The sequence below is a fragment of the Cryptomeria japonica genome, unplaced genomic scaffold, assembly GCF_030272615.1.
Source record: "Cryptomeria japonica unplaced genomic scaffold, Sugi_1.0 HiC_scaffold_76, whole genome shotgun sequence".
Taxonomy (NCBI): Eukaryota; Viridiplantae; Streptophyta; class Pinopsida; order Cupressales; family Cupressaceae; genus Cryptomeria; species Cryptomeria japonica.
This window is the reverse complement of record NW_026728898.1, coordinates 525,001-538,193: the sequence shown is the minus strand read 5'-3', so window position 1 is coordinate 538,193 and position 13,193 is coordinate 525,001.

The following is a 13,193-nucleotide window of genomic DNA, read 5'->3' as shown; positions in this document are numbered from 1 at the left end:
GTTATGAGCTTGTCGCAGTGTGTACTTAGCAAACCGCGACCCACGTGCGAATCCACCCCGGCCACCCACCCCCGTCGAGGTGCACACCCTCCCTCGCGAAGTGCGCCCCGTTCGCCAAGTGTGAGCCCTGCCCGGGTGCGCGCACCTTGCTAGGGCGTCGGGTGTGCACCCGGCCCGGCCTACGTGCGTGCACCTGGAGGGGGCGTCGTGTGCGTGCAGTGTCCCGTCTGCAACGCGGTGCCCACACACCACCTCGGGCGCAACGACCTGCGCTCACATGTGGGCCGAGTGCACCTTGGTGCATGTTCGGGGCGCCTCGGGTGCACGCTCGATCTTGCCCCGGTGCACCAAGGCGCTCGGTTTGCCCCGGGTGCGCACTTGGTGCAAGGTGGGCACCCAAAATAGGGATCAAGCACCAAAACACAAGTTTCGGGATGCAAAATGGGACCCAAGGACCACAAATGCGTTCCAAGACCCATGATGGGTCCACGAGAACAAAAATGTGTTCCGAGACTTAATAAACAAATATTGGGTTTTAGGAGAAGAAACATGCTCTGATGCCCAAAACGAGAATCGACCCCGAAAAGGCCACAGGCCAAAAGTGGGATGCGAGACAAAAAAAAATGGGACCCGAGGACCAAAATTGGGTTCCCAGGTCGAAGACAGGGCAACCGGACAAGAAACGACCTCTAAGGCTCGAAATGAGTCCCGACGACTAAAACTTGACAAGAAGCACCCATCAGGCACCCAACTCGACACCCATGGGATGCCGACCCACCCGGGCTTCCACCTAGCACACCTTGGCACCCACCCACCCTCGCACCCAACCTCGCACCCAACTTAGCACCTTTGAACCCACATTGGCACTCACCCTGACCCTGGCACCTTGGAACCCACATTGGCACTCACCTTGACCCTGGCACCCACCTTTGCACTCACCTTGGGACCCACCCTGGCTCCCACCTCGGCACCCACCCAGACACCCACCTTGGTTCCTTGGCACCCACCTTGGATCCTTGGCACCCACCCCGACACCCACCTTGGCACGCAACTTGGCTACTTGCCACCCACCTTGGCTCCTTGACGCCCACCCCGACAACCACCCCGTGACCTACCCTGGCTAGGGTTGGTGCACACCCACCCTGGTGCCCACCTTGGCACCCACCCTATGACCCACCTTGGCACGCACCTTAGTACCCACCCCGTTACCCACCCTAGGACCCACCCCGTGACCCACCTTGGCCAGGGTGGGTGCACCCACCCTGGTGCCCACCTTGGCACCCACCCATCCTAGCACCCAGCCTGTGACCGGGCTTGGAACCCAACCTTGCACCCGCACCCGTCTTGGCCAGTGTGGGTGCGCACCCATCCTGGCACCCACGTTGTGACACACCCTTTAACCCACGCACCCTAGCACCCACGTTGGCACCCACCTTGGAACCCAACCTAGCAACTTGGCACCCACCCCGTGACCCACCTTGGCATCCACCATAGCAGTCGCCGACTTGGCACCCACCTCGGCACCCACCTTGACACTTGTGGACCCACCTTGCCACTCACCCTAGCATCGACCCATCCTAGCACCCACCCTGGCACCTTTGCACCCTAGCACTCACCCATCCTAGCACCTAACCTGTGACCCACCTTGACACTCACCCTCGCACCCACCTTGGAACCCAACCTAGCACCCACCCACCCTGACACCAACCCTAGCACCTACCCACCCTTGCACCCACCCTGTGACCCATCTTGGCACCCACCCATCCTACCACTCAACCTATCACCCACCTTCTCACCCACCTTGGCATCCACCTTAGCACCCACCCACACTGGCACCTTGGCACCCACCTCGGGCAAGGTGGGTGCACACCCACCCTGGCACCCAATTTAGAACCCACCGAGCATGTTACCCACCTTGGCACCCACATTGCAGCCCACCCTAGTACCCACCCTATGACCCACATTGGCATCCACACCCTAGCACCCAGGCACCTCGACACCCGCCTTGACACCCACCCTAGCACTGAACCTGTGACCCACCTTGGAACTCACCCTAGAACCCACCCACCCTGTGAACCACCTTGGCATCCACCTTAGCACCCACCCACCTTGGCACCCACTCTAGCACTCACCCATCCTAACACCCAACTTGTTACCCACCTTGGCACCCGCCCTCGCGTCCACCTTGAAACCCACCCTAGCACCCACCCACGCAGGAGCCCACCTTGGCACCCAACCTAACACCCACGCATCCTGGCACCCAACTTGTGACCCACCTTGGAACCCACCCTAGTACCCACCTTTGAACCCACTATATCACCAACCCACCTTGGCACCCACCCTATGACCCTCTTTGGAATCCACCCTAGCACGCACCCACCCTGGCACCCACCATGGAGCGCACCCTAGCACCCACCCACCTCGGCACGCACCTCAACACCCACCTTGGTGTGCGCACTGCGCCAACCTCTCAAAGACCCTATGTGGTGCGCTCCAAAGTGTACACCTTTGGTGCGCTCCAAGGTGCGCACCTTTGGTGCACACCGAGGTGCACACCAAAGTGTGCACCGAGGTGAGCACCAAAGTGCACTCCAGGGTGCACACCAAGGCGTGCACCTTTGGTGCGGTCAATGCAAACGAATTCGGAAGTTGGGGTCGATGTCCTAATCGCTGCTGCAGACTACACGTATGAGAATCGGACAAATAGCTTTATATAGGGGAGGTGTTGCGTTTGATGGGTCGACTCCCCTGGTTGTGTGCACTGCACCAACTTCAAAGACCCTGTCTTGTTTAAGAAGTCAAAAGTTGGGGTGGATGTCCTAATCATTGCTGCAGTCTACGCATGTATGAGAATCAGACAAATAGCTTATATAGGGGAGGTGTTGCATTCGGTGGGTTGACTCCCCTGGTTGTGCGCACTGCGCCAACCTCAAAGACCCCGCATAGCAGAAGAAGTCGGAAGTCGGATTTTGGTGAGCACCAAGGCGTGCACCTTTGGTGCGGTCAACGCAGACGAATTCAGAAGTTGGGGTGGATGTCCTAATCGTTGTTGCAGGCTACACATGTATGAGAATCAGACAAATAGCTTATATAGGGGAGGTGTTGGGTTTGATGGGTCAACTCCCTTGGTTGTGCGCATTACGCCAACCTCAAAGACCTTGTTTTCGTTAAGAAGTCAAAAGTTGGGGTCAATGTCCTAATGGCTCCTGCAGGCTACACATGTATGAGAATCGGACAAATAGCTTATATAGGGGAGGTGTTGGGTTTGATGGGTCGACTCCCCTGGTTGTGCGCATTACGTCAACCTCAAAGACCTTGTTTTCGTTAAGAAGTCAAAAGTTGGGGTCGATGTCCTAATTGCTCCTGTAGACTACACATGTATGAGAATCAGACAAATAGCTTATATAGGGGAGGTGTTGGGTTTGATGGGTTGACTCCCCTAGTTGTTCGCATTACACCAACCTCAAAGACCTTGTTTTCGTTTAGAAGCCGAAAGTTGGGGTCGATGTCCTAATTGCTCCTGCAGGCTACGCATGTATGAGAATCAGACAAATAGCTTATATAGGGGAGGTGTTGGGTTTGATGGGTCGACTCCCCTGGTTGTGCGCATTGCGCCAACCTCAAAGACCCTGCATTGCGGATGAAGTCGAAAGTCAGAGTTTGGTGTGCTACAAGGTGTGGTCGAAGGTGCTCACCTAGGTGTGCACCTTTGGAGCACAGGAAAAGTGCCCTCCAAAAGTGCGCACCTTTGGAGTGCACAAAAGTGCCCTCCAAAAGTGCGCACCTTTGGAGCGCAGAAAAGTGCCCTCCAAAAAGTGCCCTCCAAAAGTGCGCACCTTTGGAGCGCAGAAAAGTGCCCTCCAAAAAGTGCCCTCCAAAAGTGCGCACCTTTGGAGCGCAGAAAAGTGCCCTCCAAAAAGTGCCCTCCAAAAGTGCGCACCTTTGGAGCGCAGAAAAGTGCCCTCCAAAAAGTGCCCTCCAAAAGTGCGCACCTTTGGAGCGCAGAAAAGTGCCCTCCAAAAAGTGCCCTCCAAAAGTGCGCACCTTTGGAGCGCAGAAAAGTGCCCTCCAAAAAGTGCCCTCCAAAAGTGCGCACCTTTGGAGCGCAGAAAAGTGCCCTCCAAAAAGTGCCCTCCAAAAGTGCGCACCTTTGGAGCGCAGAAAAGTGCCCTCCAAAAAGTGCCCTCCAAAAGTGCGCACCTTTGGAGCGCAGAAAAGTGCCCTCCAAAAAGTGCCCTCCAAAAGTGCGCACCTTTGGAGCGCAGAAAAGTGCCCTCCAAAAGTGCGCACCTTTGGAGCGCACAAAAGTGCCCTCCAAAAGTGCGCACTTTTGGTGCGCACCAAGGCGCTGGTTCGGTCGTTGCAGGCGAGTTCGGAAGTTGGGGTCGATGTCCTGAGCGGAGGTGCAAACTACACAGGTGTCGGAATCGGACAAATAGCTTATATAGGGGAGGTGTATGCTTCGATGGGTCGACTCCCCAGGTTGAGCGCACCGCGCCAACCTCAAAGACCCTACGGTATGGATGAAGTCAGAAGTTGGGTCCGATGACCGATTCGATTAGTAGGTATGCTCATGAGGTCGGAATTTGGGTCCGATGACCTGCCATGTGCAGGAAGGCGAATGTTGACACTGTGCGTTGCAAGGTGCACACCAAGGCGCTGGTGCGGTCTTTTTAGTCGAGTTCGGAAGTTGGGGTCGATGTCCTGATCGGAGGTGCAAGCTACACAGGTGTGGGAATCGGACAAATAGCTTATATAGGGGAGGTGTATGCTTCGTTGGGTCGACTCCCCGGGTTGAGCGCACCGCGCCAACCTCAAAGACCCTACGGTATGGATGAAGTCGGAAGTTGGGTCCGATGACCGATTCGATATGTAGGCATACTCGCGAGGTCGGAATTTGGGTCCGATGACCTGCCACGTGCAGGAAGGCGAATGTTGGCACTGTGCGTTGCAAGGTGCGCACCAAGGCGCTGGTTCGGTCGTTGGAGGCGAGTTCGGAAGTTGGGGTCGATGTCTTGATCGGAGGTGCAAACTACACAGGTGTGGGAATCGGACAAATAGCTTATATAGGGGAGGTGTATGCTTCGTTGGGTCGACTCCCCGGGTTGAGCGCACCGCGCCAACCTCAAAGACCCTACGGTATGGATGAAGTCGGAAGTTGGGTCCGATGACCGATTCGATATGTAGGCATACTCGCGAGGTCGGAATTTGGGTCCGATGACCTGCCATGTGCAGGAAGGCGAATGTTGGGACTGTGCGTCGCAAGGTGCGCACCAAGGCGCTGGTGCCGTCGTTGCAGTCGAGTTCGGAAGTTGGGGTCGATGTCCTGGTCAGAGGTGCAAACTACACAGGTGTGGGAATCGGACAAATAGCTTATATAGGGGAGGTGTATGCTTCGATGGGTCGACTCCCTGGGTTGAGCGCACCGCGCCAACCTCAAAGACCCTACAGTATGGATGAAGTCGGAAGTTGGGTCCGATGACCGATTCGATACGTAGGCATATTGGCGAGGTCTGAATTTGTGTCCGATGACCTGCCATGCGCAGGAAGGCGGAATTTGGGTCCGATGACCGAGTTGATGGCGTGCCATGCGCAGAAAGGCGGAATTTGGGTCCGATGACCGAGTTGATGTTGATGGCCCGCCATGCACAGGAAGGCGGAATTTGGGTCCGATGACCGATTTGAAGGCGTGCCATACGCAAAAAGGCGGAGTTTGGGTCCGATGACCGAGTTGATATTGATGGCCCGCCATGCGCAGGAAGGCGGAATTTGGGTCCGATGACCTGACATACGCATGGAGTCCGACTCGGGGGCCGATGTTCGATTCGATGACTTGCATTGTGGGTAAAGTCGGAAGTTGTGGTCTTTGACCCGATTCGATGACCAGACTTCGGCTGCTTGAGAATCGGACAAATAACTTATATAGGGGAGGTAGTGTTCTCGAGCATCCTCCCCCCGTGCCCGTTTATGTCGATTGATGCTGGTGCTCGACTGGTTGGAGCGCTCGGATGCAAAAATCTTGCACCAGGATTTATCGATTGTGATGGACACGGCAAGTCTCCTGATTGCTATGCAGGAGCTCATCGTGAATCTCTATGCGGCCTTGGTATGGACTCGACCTGCGGAATGGTTCGGCAATGGTAGTCGCTCCAACACGTCCTTGCAATGGCCACAGAGGTGATTCGACTAGAGCTCCAGTCTAGCTTTTGGGTTGCTTGGCGGACTGGTATAGCCGCGATCGAGTTCCGGCCATGAACGTTTTAGATAGCTCTTGGGCTTTCTGGGACGGAAGTCGGAAGTTTGGGCTGTTGTCCGATTTGATGACCATTCTTCGGATGTGTGAGAATCGGACAAATAACTTATATAGGGGACTGTGTTGTCTCACGCAGCCCCCTCCGTGCCCCTCTATCTCGACCGATGTTGGTGCTTGAAAGGGTTGGGATCGCTCGGATTTATAAACGTGCACCACCATTTGTCGAGTGTGAGGGACGCGGCAGGTCTCCTAAATGCTATGCGGGCGCTCTCTGAGAATCTCTATCCGGCCTCGACACAGACTAGTCTTGCTGAATGGTTTGGCACTGGTAGTCGATCCAACACGTCGTTGTTGTGGCCGCCTAGGCGATTCGATTCGAGCCCCCGTCTAGCTTTTGGGTTGCTTGGCGGATTTTGCCCTATCCGCAAGTGAGCTCGGTCCCTAAACGTTCGAGAAACCCGATTGCTATGCGCCGACTCTCTTTCTTGCGAGCCTCCATCTAGCTTTTGGGTCTCTACGGAACGGAAGTCGGAATCTGGGACCGTTGTTTGATTCGACGAGGCAGACTACGGTTGTGCGAGAATCGGACAAATAACTTATATAGGGGAGGTGTTGACTGGAGCATTCTCCCCCGTGCCCCTCTAACTCGACCAATGCTGGCGCTCGAACGGTGGTAGCGCTCGGATTTTCATTGAGCGCCAGCATTGGTCGATTTAGAGGGGCATGCGAGATTCCCGAATGCTATGCGAGGGCTCTAACGGAAATGTCTATTGGTTTCGGTATGGATGCAATTGCGAGTGGTTCGGCAAAGGTAGTCGTTCCGATGCGTCCATGTCGTGGCCAAATCGATAATTCGATTTGAGCCCTCGTATAGCATTTGGGTCTCTCGATGTGATTCCGCATTCCAGTCCCTTTGGGCACTGCTTGAGCCGCATCCCAGGGGGTTCCCTTCCCAATAATCTGCCTCGCAACCCGATTGCTATGCGGTGAGGCTCCTCGGCCGCCTCGGAACTATCTGTGTATCAGACGCATCGCGGGATAAGGGGTTGGCAACGGTAGTCGCCCCAAGCGCGTCCGATGCTTGGACCATTCCGAGGCGGCCCTGAAGCCTCTTCCGTCTAGCCGTTGGGTCCTTCTCGCCGCATCCCTCGCCTCGCACCCCGATTGCTATGCGGTGAGGCTCCTCGGCCGCCTCGGAACTATCTGTGTATCGGACGCGTCGCGGGATAAGGGGTTGTCACTGGTAGTCGCCCCAAGCGCGTCCGATGCTTGGACCATTCCGAGGCGGCCCTGAAGCCTCTTCCGTCTAGCCGTTGGGTCCTTCTCGCCGCATCCCTCGCCTTGCACCCCGATTGCTATGCGGTGAGGCTCCTCGGCCGCCTCGGAACTATCTGTGTATCGGACGCGTCGCGGGATAAGGGGTTGTCACTGGTAGTCGCCCCAAGCGCGTCCGATGCTTGGACCATTCCGAGGCGGCCCTGAAGCCTCTTCCGTCTAGCCGTTGGGTCCTTCTCGCCGCATCCCTCGCCTCGCACCCCGATTGCTATGCGGTGAGGCTCCTCGGCCGCCTCGGAACTATCTGTGTATCGGACGCGTCGCGGGATAAGGGGTTGTCATTGGTAGTCGCCCCAAGCGCGTCCGATGCTTGGACCATTCCGAGGCGGCCCTGAAGCCTCTTCCGTCTAGCCGTTGGGTCCTTCTCGCCGCATCCCTCGCCTCGCACCCCGATTGCTATGCGGTGAGGCTCCTCGGCCGCCTCGGAACTATCTGTGTATCGGACGCGTCGCGGGATAAGGGGTTGTCACTGGTAGTCGCCCCAAGCGCGTCCGATGCTTGGACCATTCCGAGGCGGCCCTGAAGCCTCTTCCGTCTAGCCGTTGGGTCCTTCTCGCCGCATCCCTCGCCTCGCACCCCGATTGCTATGCGGTGAGGCTCCTCGGCCGCCTCGGAACTATCTGTGTATCGGACGCGTCGCGGGATAAGGGGTTGTCACTGGTAGTCGCCCCAAGCGCGTTCGATGCTTGGACCATTCCGAGGCGGCCCTGAAGCCTCTTCCGTCTAGCCGTTGGGTCCTTCTCGCCGCATCCCTCGCCTCGCACCCCGATTGCTATGCGGTGAGGCTCCTCGGCCGCCTTGGAACTATCTGTGTATCGGACGCGTCGCGGGATAAGGGGTTGTCACTGGTAGTCGCCCCAAGCGCGTCCGATGCTTGGACCATTCCGAGGCGGACCCGAAGCCTCTTCCGTCTAGCCGTTGGGTCCTTCTCGCCGCATCCTTCGCCTCGCACCCCGATTGCTATGCGGTGAGGCTCCTCGGCCGCCTCGGAACTATCTGTGTATCGGACGCGTCGCGGGATAAGGGGTTGTCACTGGTAGTCGCCCCAAGCGCGTCCGATGCTTGGACCATTCCGAGGCGGACCCGAAGCCTCTTCCGTCTAGCCGTTGGGTCCTTCTCGCCGCATCCCTCGCCTCGCACCCCGATTGCTATGCGGTGAGGCTCCTCGGCCGCCTTGGAACTATCTGTGTATCGGACGCGTCGCGGGATAAGGGGTTGTCACTGGTAGTCGCCCCAAGCGCGTCCGATGCTTGGACCATTCCGAGGCGGACCCGAAGCCTCTTCCGTCTAGCCGTTGGGTCCTTCTCGCCGCATCCCTCGCCTCGCACCCCGATTGCTATGCGGTGAGGCTCCTCGGCCGCCTTGGAACTATCTGTGTATCGGACGCGTCGCGGGATAAGGGGTTGTCACTGGTAGTCGCCCCAAGCGCGTCCGATGCTTGGACCATTCCGAGGCGGACCCGAAGCCTCTTCCGTCTAGCCGTTGGGTCCTTCTCGCCGCATCCCTCGCCTCGCACCCCGATTGCTATGCGGTGAGGCTCCTCGGCCGCCTTGGAACTATCTGTGTATCGGACGCGTCGCGGGATAAGGGGTTGTCACTGGTAGTCGCCCCAAGCGCGTCCGATGCTTGGACCATTCCGAGGCGGCCCCGAAGCCTCTTCCGTGTAGCCGTTGGGTCCTTCTCGCCGCATCCCTCGCCTCGCACCCCGATTGCTATGCGGTGAGGCTCCTCGGCCGCCTTGGAACTATCTGTGTATCGGACGCGTCGCGGGATAAGGGGTTGTCACTGGTAGTCGCCCCAAGCGCGTCCGATGCTTGGACCATTCCGAGGCGGCCCCGAAGCCTCTTCCGTGTAGCCGTTGGGTCCTTCTCGCCGCATCCCTCGCCTCGCACCCCGATTGCTATGCGGTGAGGCTCCTCGGCCGCCTTGGAACTATCTGTGTATCGGACGCGTCGCGGGATAAGGGGTTGTCACTGGTAGTCGCCCCAAGCGCGTCCGATGCTTGGACCATTCCGAGGCGGACCTGAAGCCTCTTCCCTCTAGCCGTTGGGGCTTTCTCGCCGCATCCCTCGCCTCGCACCCTGATTGCTATGCTGTGAGGCTCCTCGGCCGCCTTGGAACTATCTGTGTATCGGACGCATCGCGGGATAAGGGGTTGGCAGTGGTAGTCGCCCCAAGCGCATCCGATGCTTGGACCATTCCGAGGCGGCCCTGCAGCCTCTTCCGTCTAGCCGTTGGGGCCATCTCGCCGCATCCCCCACCTCGCACCACGATTGCTATGCGGTGAGGCTCCTTGGCCGCCTCGGAACTATCTGTGTATCGGACGCATCGCGGGATAAGGGGTTGTCACTGGTAGTCGCCCCAAGCGCGTCCGATGCTTGGACTATTCCGAGGCGGCCCTGCAGCCTCTTCCGTCTAGCCGTTGGGGCCATCTCGCTGCATCCCCCACCTCCTCGGCCGCCTCGGAACTATCTGTGTATCGGACGCATCGCGGGATAAGGGGTTGGCAGTGGTAGTCGCCCCAAGCGCGTCCGATGCTTGGACTATTCCGAGGCAGCCCTGCAGCCTCTTCCGTCTAGCCTTTGGGGCCATCTCGCCGCATCCCTCGCCTCGCACCCCGATTGCTATGCGGTGAGGCTCCTCGGCCGCCTGGGAACTATCTTCGTATCGGACGCATCGCGGGATAAGGGGTTGTCACTGGTAGTCGCCCCAAGCGCGTCCGATGCTTGGACTATTCCGAGGCGGCCCTGTGGCCTCTTCCGTCTAGCCGTTGGGGCCATCTCGCCGCATCCCCCACCTCGCACCCCGATTGCTATGCGGTGAGGCTCTTCGGCCGCCTTGGAACTATCTTCGTATCGGACGCATCGCGGGATAAGGGGTTGTCACTGGTAGTGGCCCCAAGCGCGTCCGATGCTTGGACTATTCCGAGGCGGCCCTGCAGCCTCTTCCGTCTAGCCGTTGGGGCCATCTCGCCGCATCCCCCACCTCGCACCCCGATTGCTATGCGGTGAGGCTCCTCGGCCGCCTTGGAACTATCTTCGTATCGGACGCATCGCGGGATAAGGGGTTGTCACTGGTAGTCGCCCCAAGCGCGTCCGATGCTTGGACTATTCCGACGCGGCCCTGTGGCCTCTTCCGTCTAGCCGTTGGGGCCATCTCGCCGCATCCCCCACCTCGCACCCCGATTGCTATGCGGTGAGGCTCCTCGGCCGCCTTGGAACCATCTTCGTATCGGACGCATCGCGGGATAGGGGGCTGTCACTGGTAGTCGCCCCAAGCGTGTCCGATGCTTGGACCATTCCTAGGCGGCCCTGAAGCCTCTTCCGTCTAGCCGTTGGGGCCTTCCCGCCCCATCCCTCGCCTCGCACCCCCGATTGCTATGCGGTGAGGCTCCTCGGCCGCCTTGGAACCATCTGTGTATCGGACGCATCGCGGGATAAGGGGTTGGCACTGGCAGTCGCCCCAAGCGCGTCCGATGCTTGGACCATTCCGAGGTGGCCCTGAAGCCTCTTCCGTCTAGCCGTTGGGGCCTTCCCGCCCCATCCCTCGCCTCGCACCCCGATTGATATGCGGTGAGGCTCCTCGGCCGCCTTGGAACTATCTGTGTATCGGACGCATCGCGGGATAAGGGGTTGGCACTGGTAGTCGTCCCAATCGCATCCGATGCTTGGACCATTCCGAGGCGGCCCTGCAGCCTCTTCCGTTTAGCCGTCGGGGCCTTCCCGCCGCATCCCTCGCCTCGCATCCCGATTCCTATGCAGTGAGTCTTCTCGGCCGCCGCGGAACTATACCTGTTATTGCTACTGCATCCTTCGGCTGGTAACCTCCTCTGCCGCCTTGGAACGTTCTCTTTGTCGGACGCGTCGCGGGATAAGGGGTTGGCACTGGTAGTCGCCCCAAGCGCGCCCGATGCATAGACCGCTCCGAGTCGACCTTGCTTTCAGCCTCTCACATGCATAGACCTCTCTGAGTCGACCCTGCAGCCTCTCACGTTTAGCCTTTGGAATCTCGCCTCACAACATGATTGCTATCCTTGATGCATCCCTTGCCTCGAGCCCTGATTGCTTTCTTGGCTGCATCCCTCCTCTCCTCACAGCCCGGTTGTCATCACTGCTTCATCCGTCGCTTCATGCATTCTGGCTGCTGGGCCCTTCCCACCGCACACCTCGATTGCTATCTCTTCTGCATCACACACCCCGATTGCTATCTCTGCTACATCCCTCGGCTCTCACTTCTGCATCCTTCGCCTCACACCTCGATTGCTATCAATGCTGCATCCGTAACCTCACACCCCGATTGCTATGCGGGGAGGCTCCTTGGCCGCCTTGGAAATTTCTGTGTGTCGGACGCACCGCGGGATAAGGGGTTGGCACTGGTAGTCGCCCCAAGTGCGCCCGATTCTTAGACCGCTTCGAGGTGACCTCGTAGCCTCTTTCGTCCAGGCTTCCTGCCTTCAACGCCCTTTTTACACCTCGATTTCTATGCGCGGGCTCGTTGGCGTCTATCACCTCTCTGCGAAGAGTGGCACGATGATTGTTGGGGTAAATCGTAGCAGTCCGATCTCTGGCCTTGGGCCATTGTGAGGGCTGATCGATTTCCTGTGCGCATCTCGTGTTCGCCCAGTAACAGACTCGACGACTTGTAATCGGTCTTGTTCCCGATTGTTCCTGGAGGTAGTCTTCGGAACTCTTGGATTTGACCTGTCACTCGAACTGTCCTCTTCCGAGGATGCTTGTGTGTGTGTGCTTGTGCCATTTCCTTGGCGGTATTAACGAGATATTAAAGAGCGGAGTGAGCGCCTCGCCCAGCTATGTTTGGGGCTCTCACTCCCTTACCCGGTGTGCGACCGCTTTGCACGTAGGTTGCGGAGCATCGCGACTCTTTCGATGTTTGGCGGTTGTCTTCCGGTGATGCGTTGGTCCCGAAGTGCACGTTACTAGCATTTCTGCCATTGTTCTCGATCTTTGGCACGTTCCTTCGTTGCAATTGGATATATATCTCCGTTTATACGCGCAGGCTTCTCCCGCCTATTCAGCGCTGTCCCACTCTCAGCACTCTCGTGGTCTCCTTGGCTTCTCTCTCCCGTGAGCGAGCTCTCTTCTCGAGTCTTTTCCATGTCCCATGGAGGTTGCCTTGCGAAATTCGGGCACACAAACGTGACCGGATAAGAGCGGAATTGCCTATGAGGAGAAGCTCACCTTAGGGAGCAGCAATGCCGAGTGTTTCGACAGAGGGTAGAGGGGGCGTTGTTTGGGCGGTTGCACAAAAGAGTGCTACGTTTGCACTGAAGGTTGCTTCTTCGTCTCCGACGAACTCTTCGAGGCAAAAAAGCTTGTTTACGGGGTCGAGGTGGGACTGTTCGTGCGAGTTGCGCCACCAAAAGTGCGTAGGGGGCATATACCTGGGAAATGGATGTCTCTGAGTGGCCTTACTCGGTCGCGTGCACGGTGCATTCTCTAACGGCAGGACTGTCGCGAGCATGTGCGGTTCGGATGTTTTCGGGTAAAGGGTTCCGTACGGGATGTTCTTCCCAGGCTCCTGTGAACCGAGACTCTGCATCGTCATGCTCCGGCTCCCGTGGGTGCTTCATGCCTCGTCGAGCTGT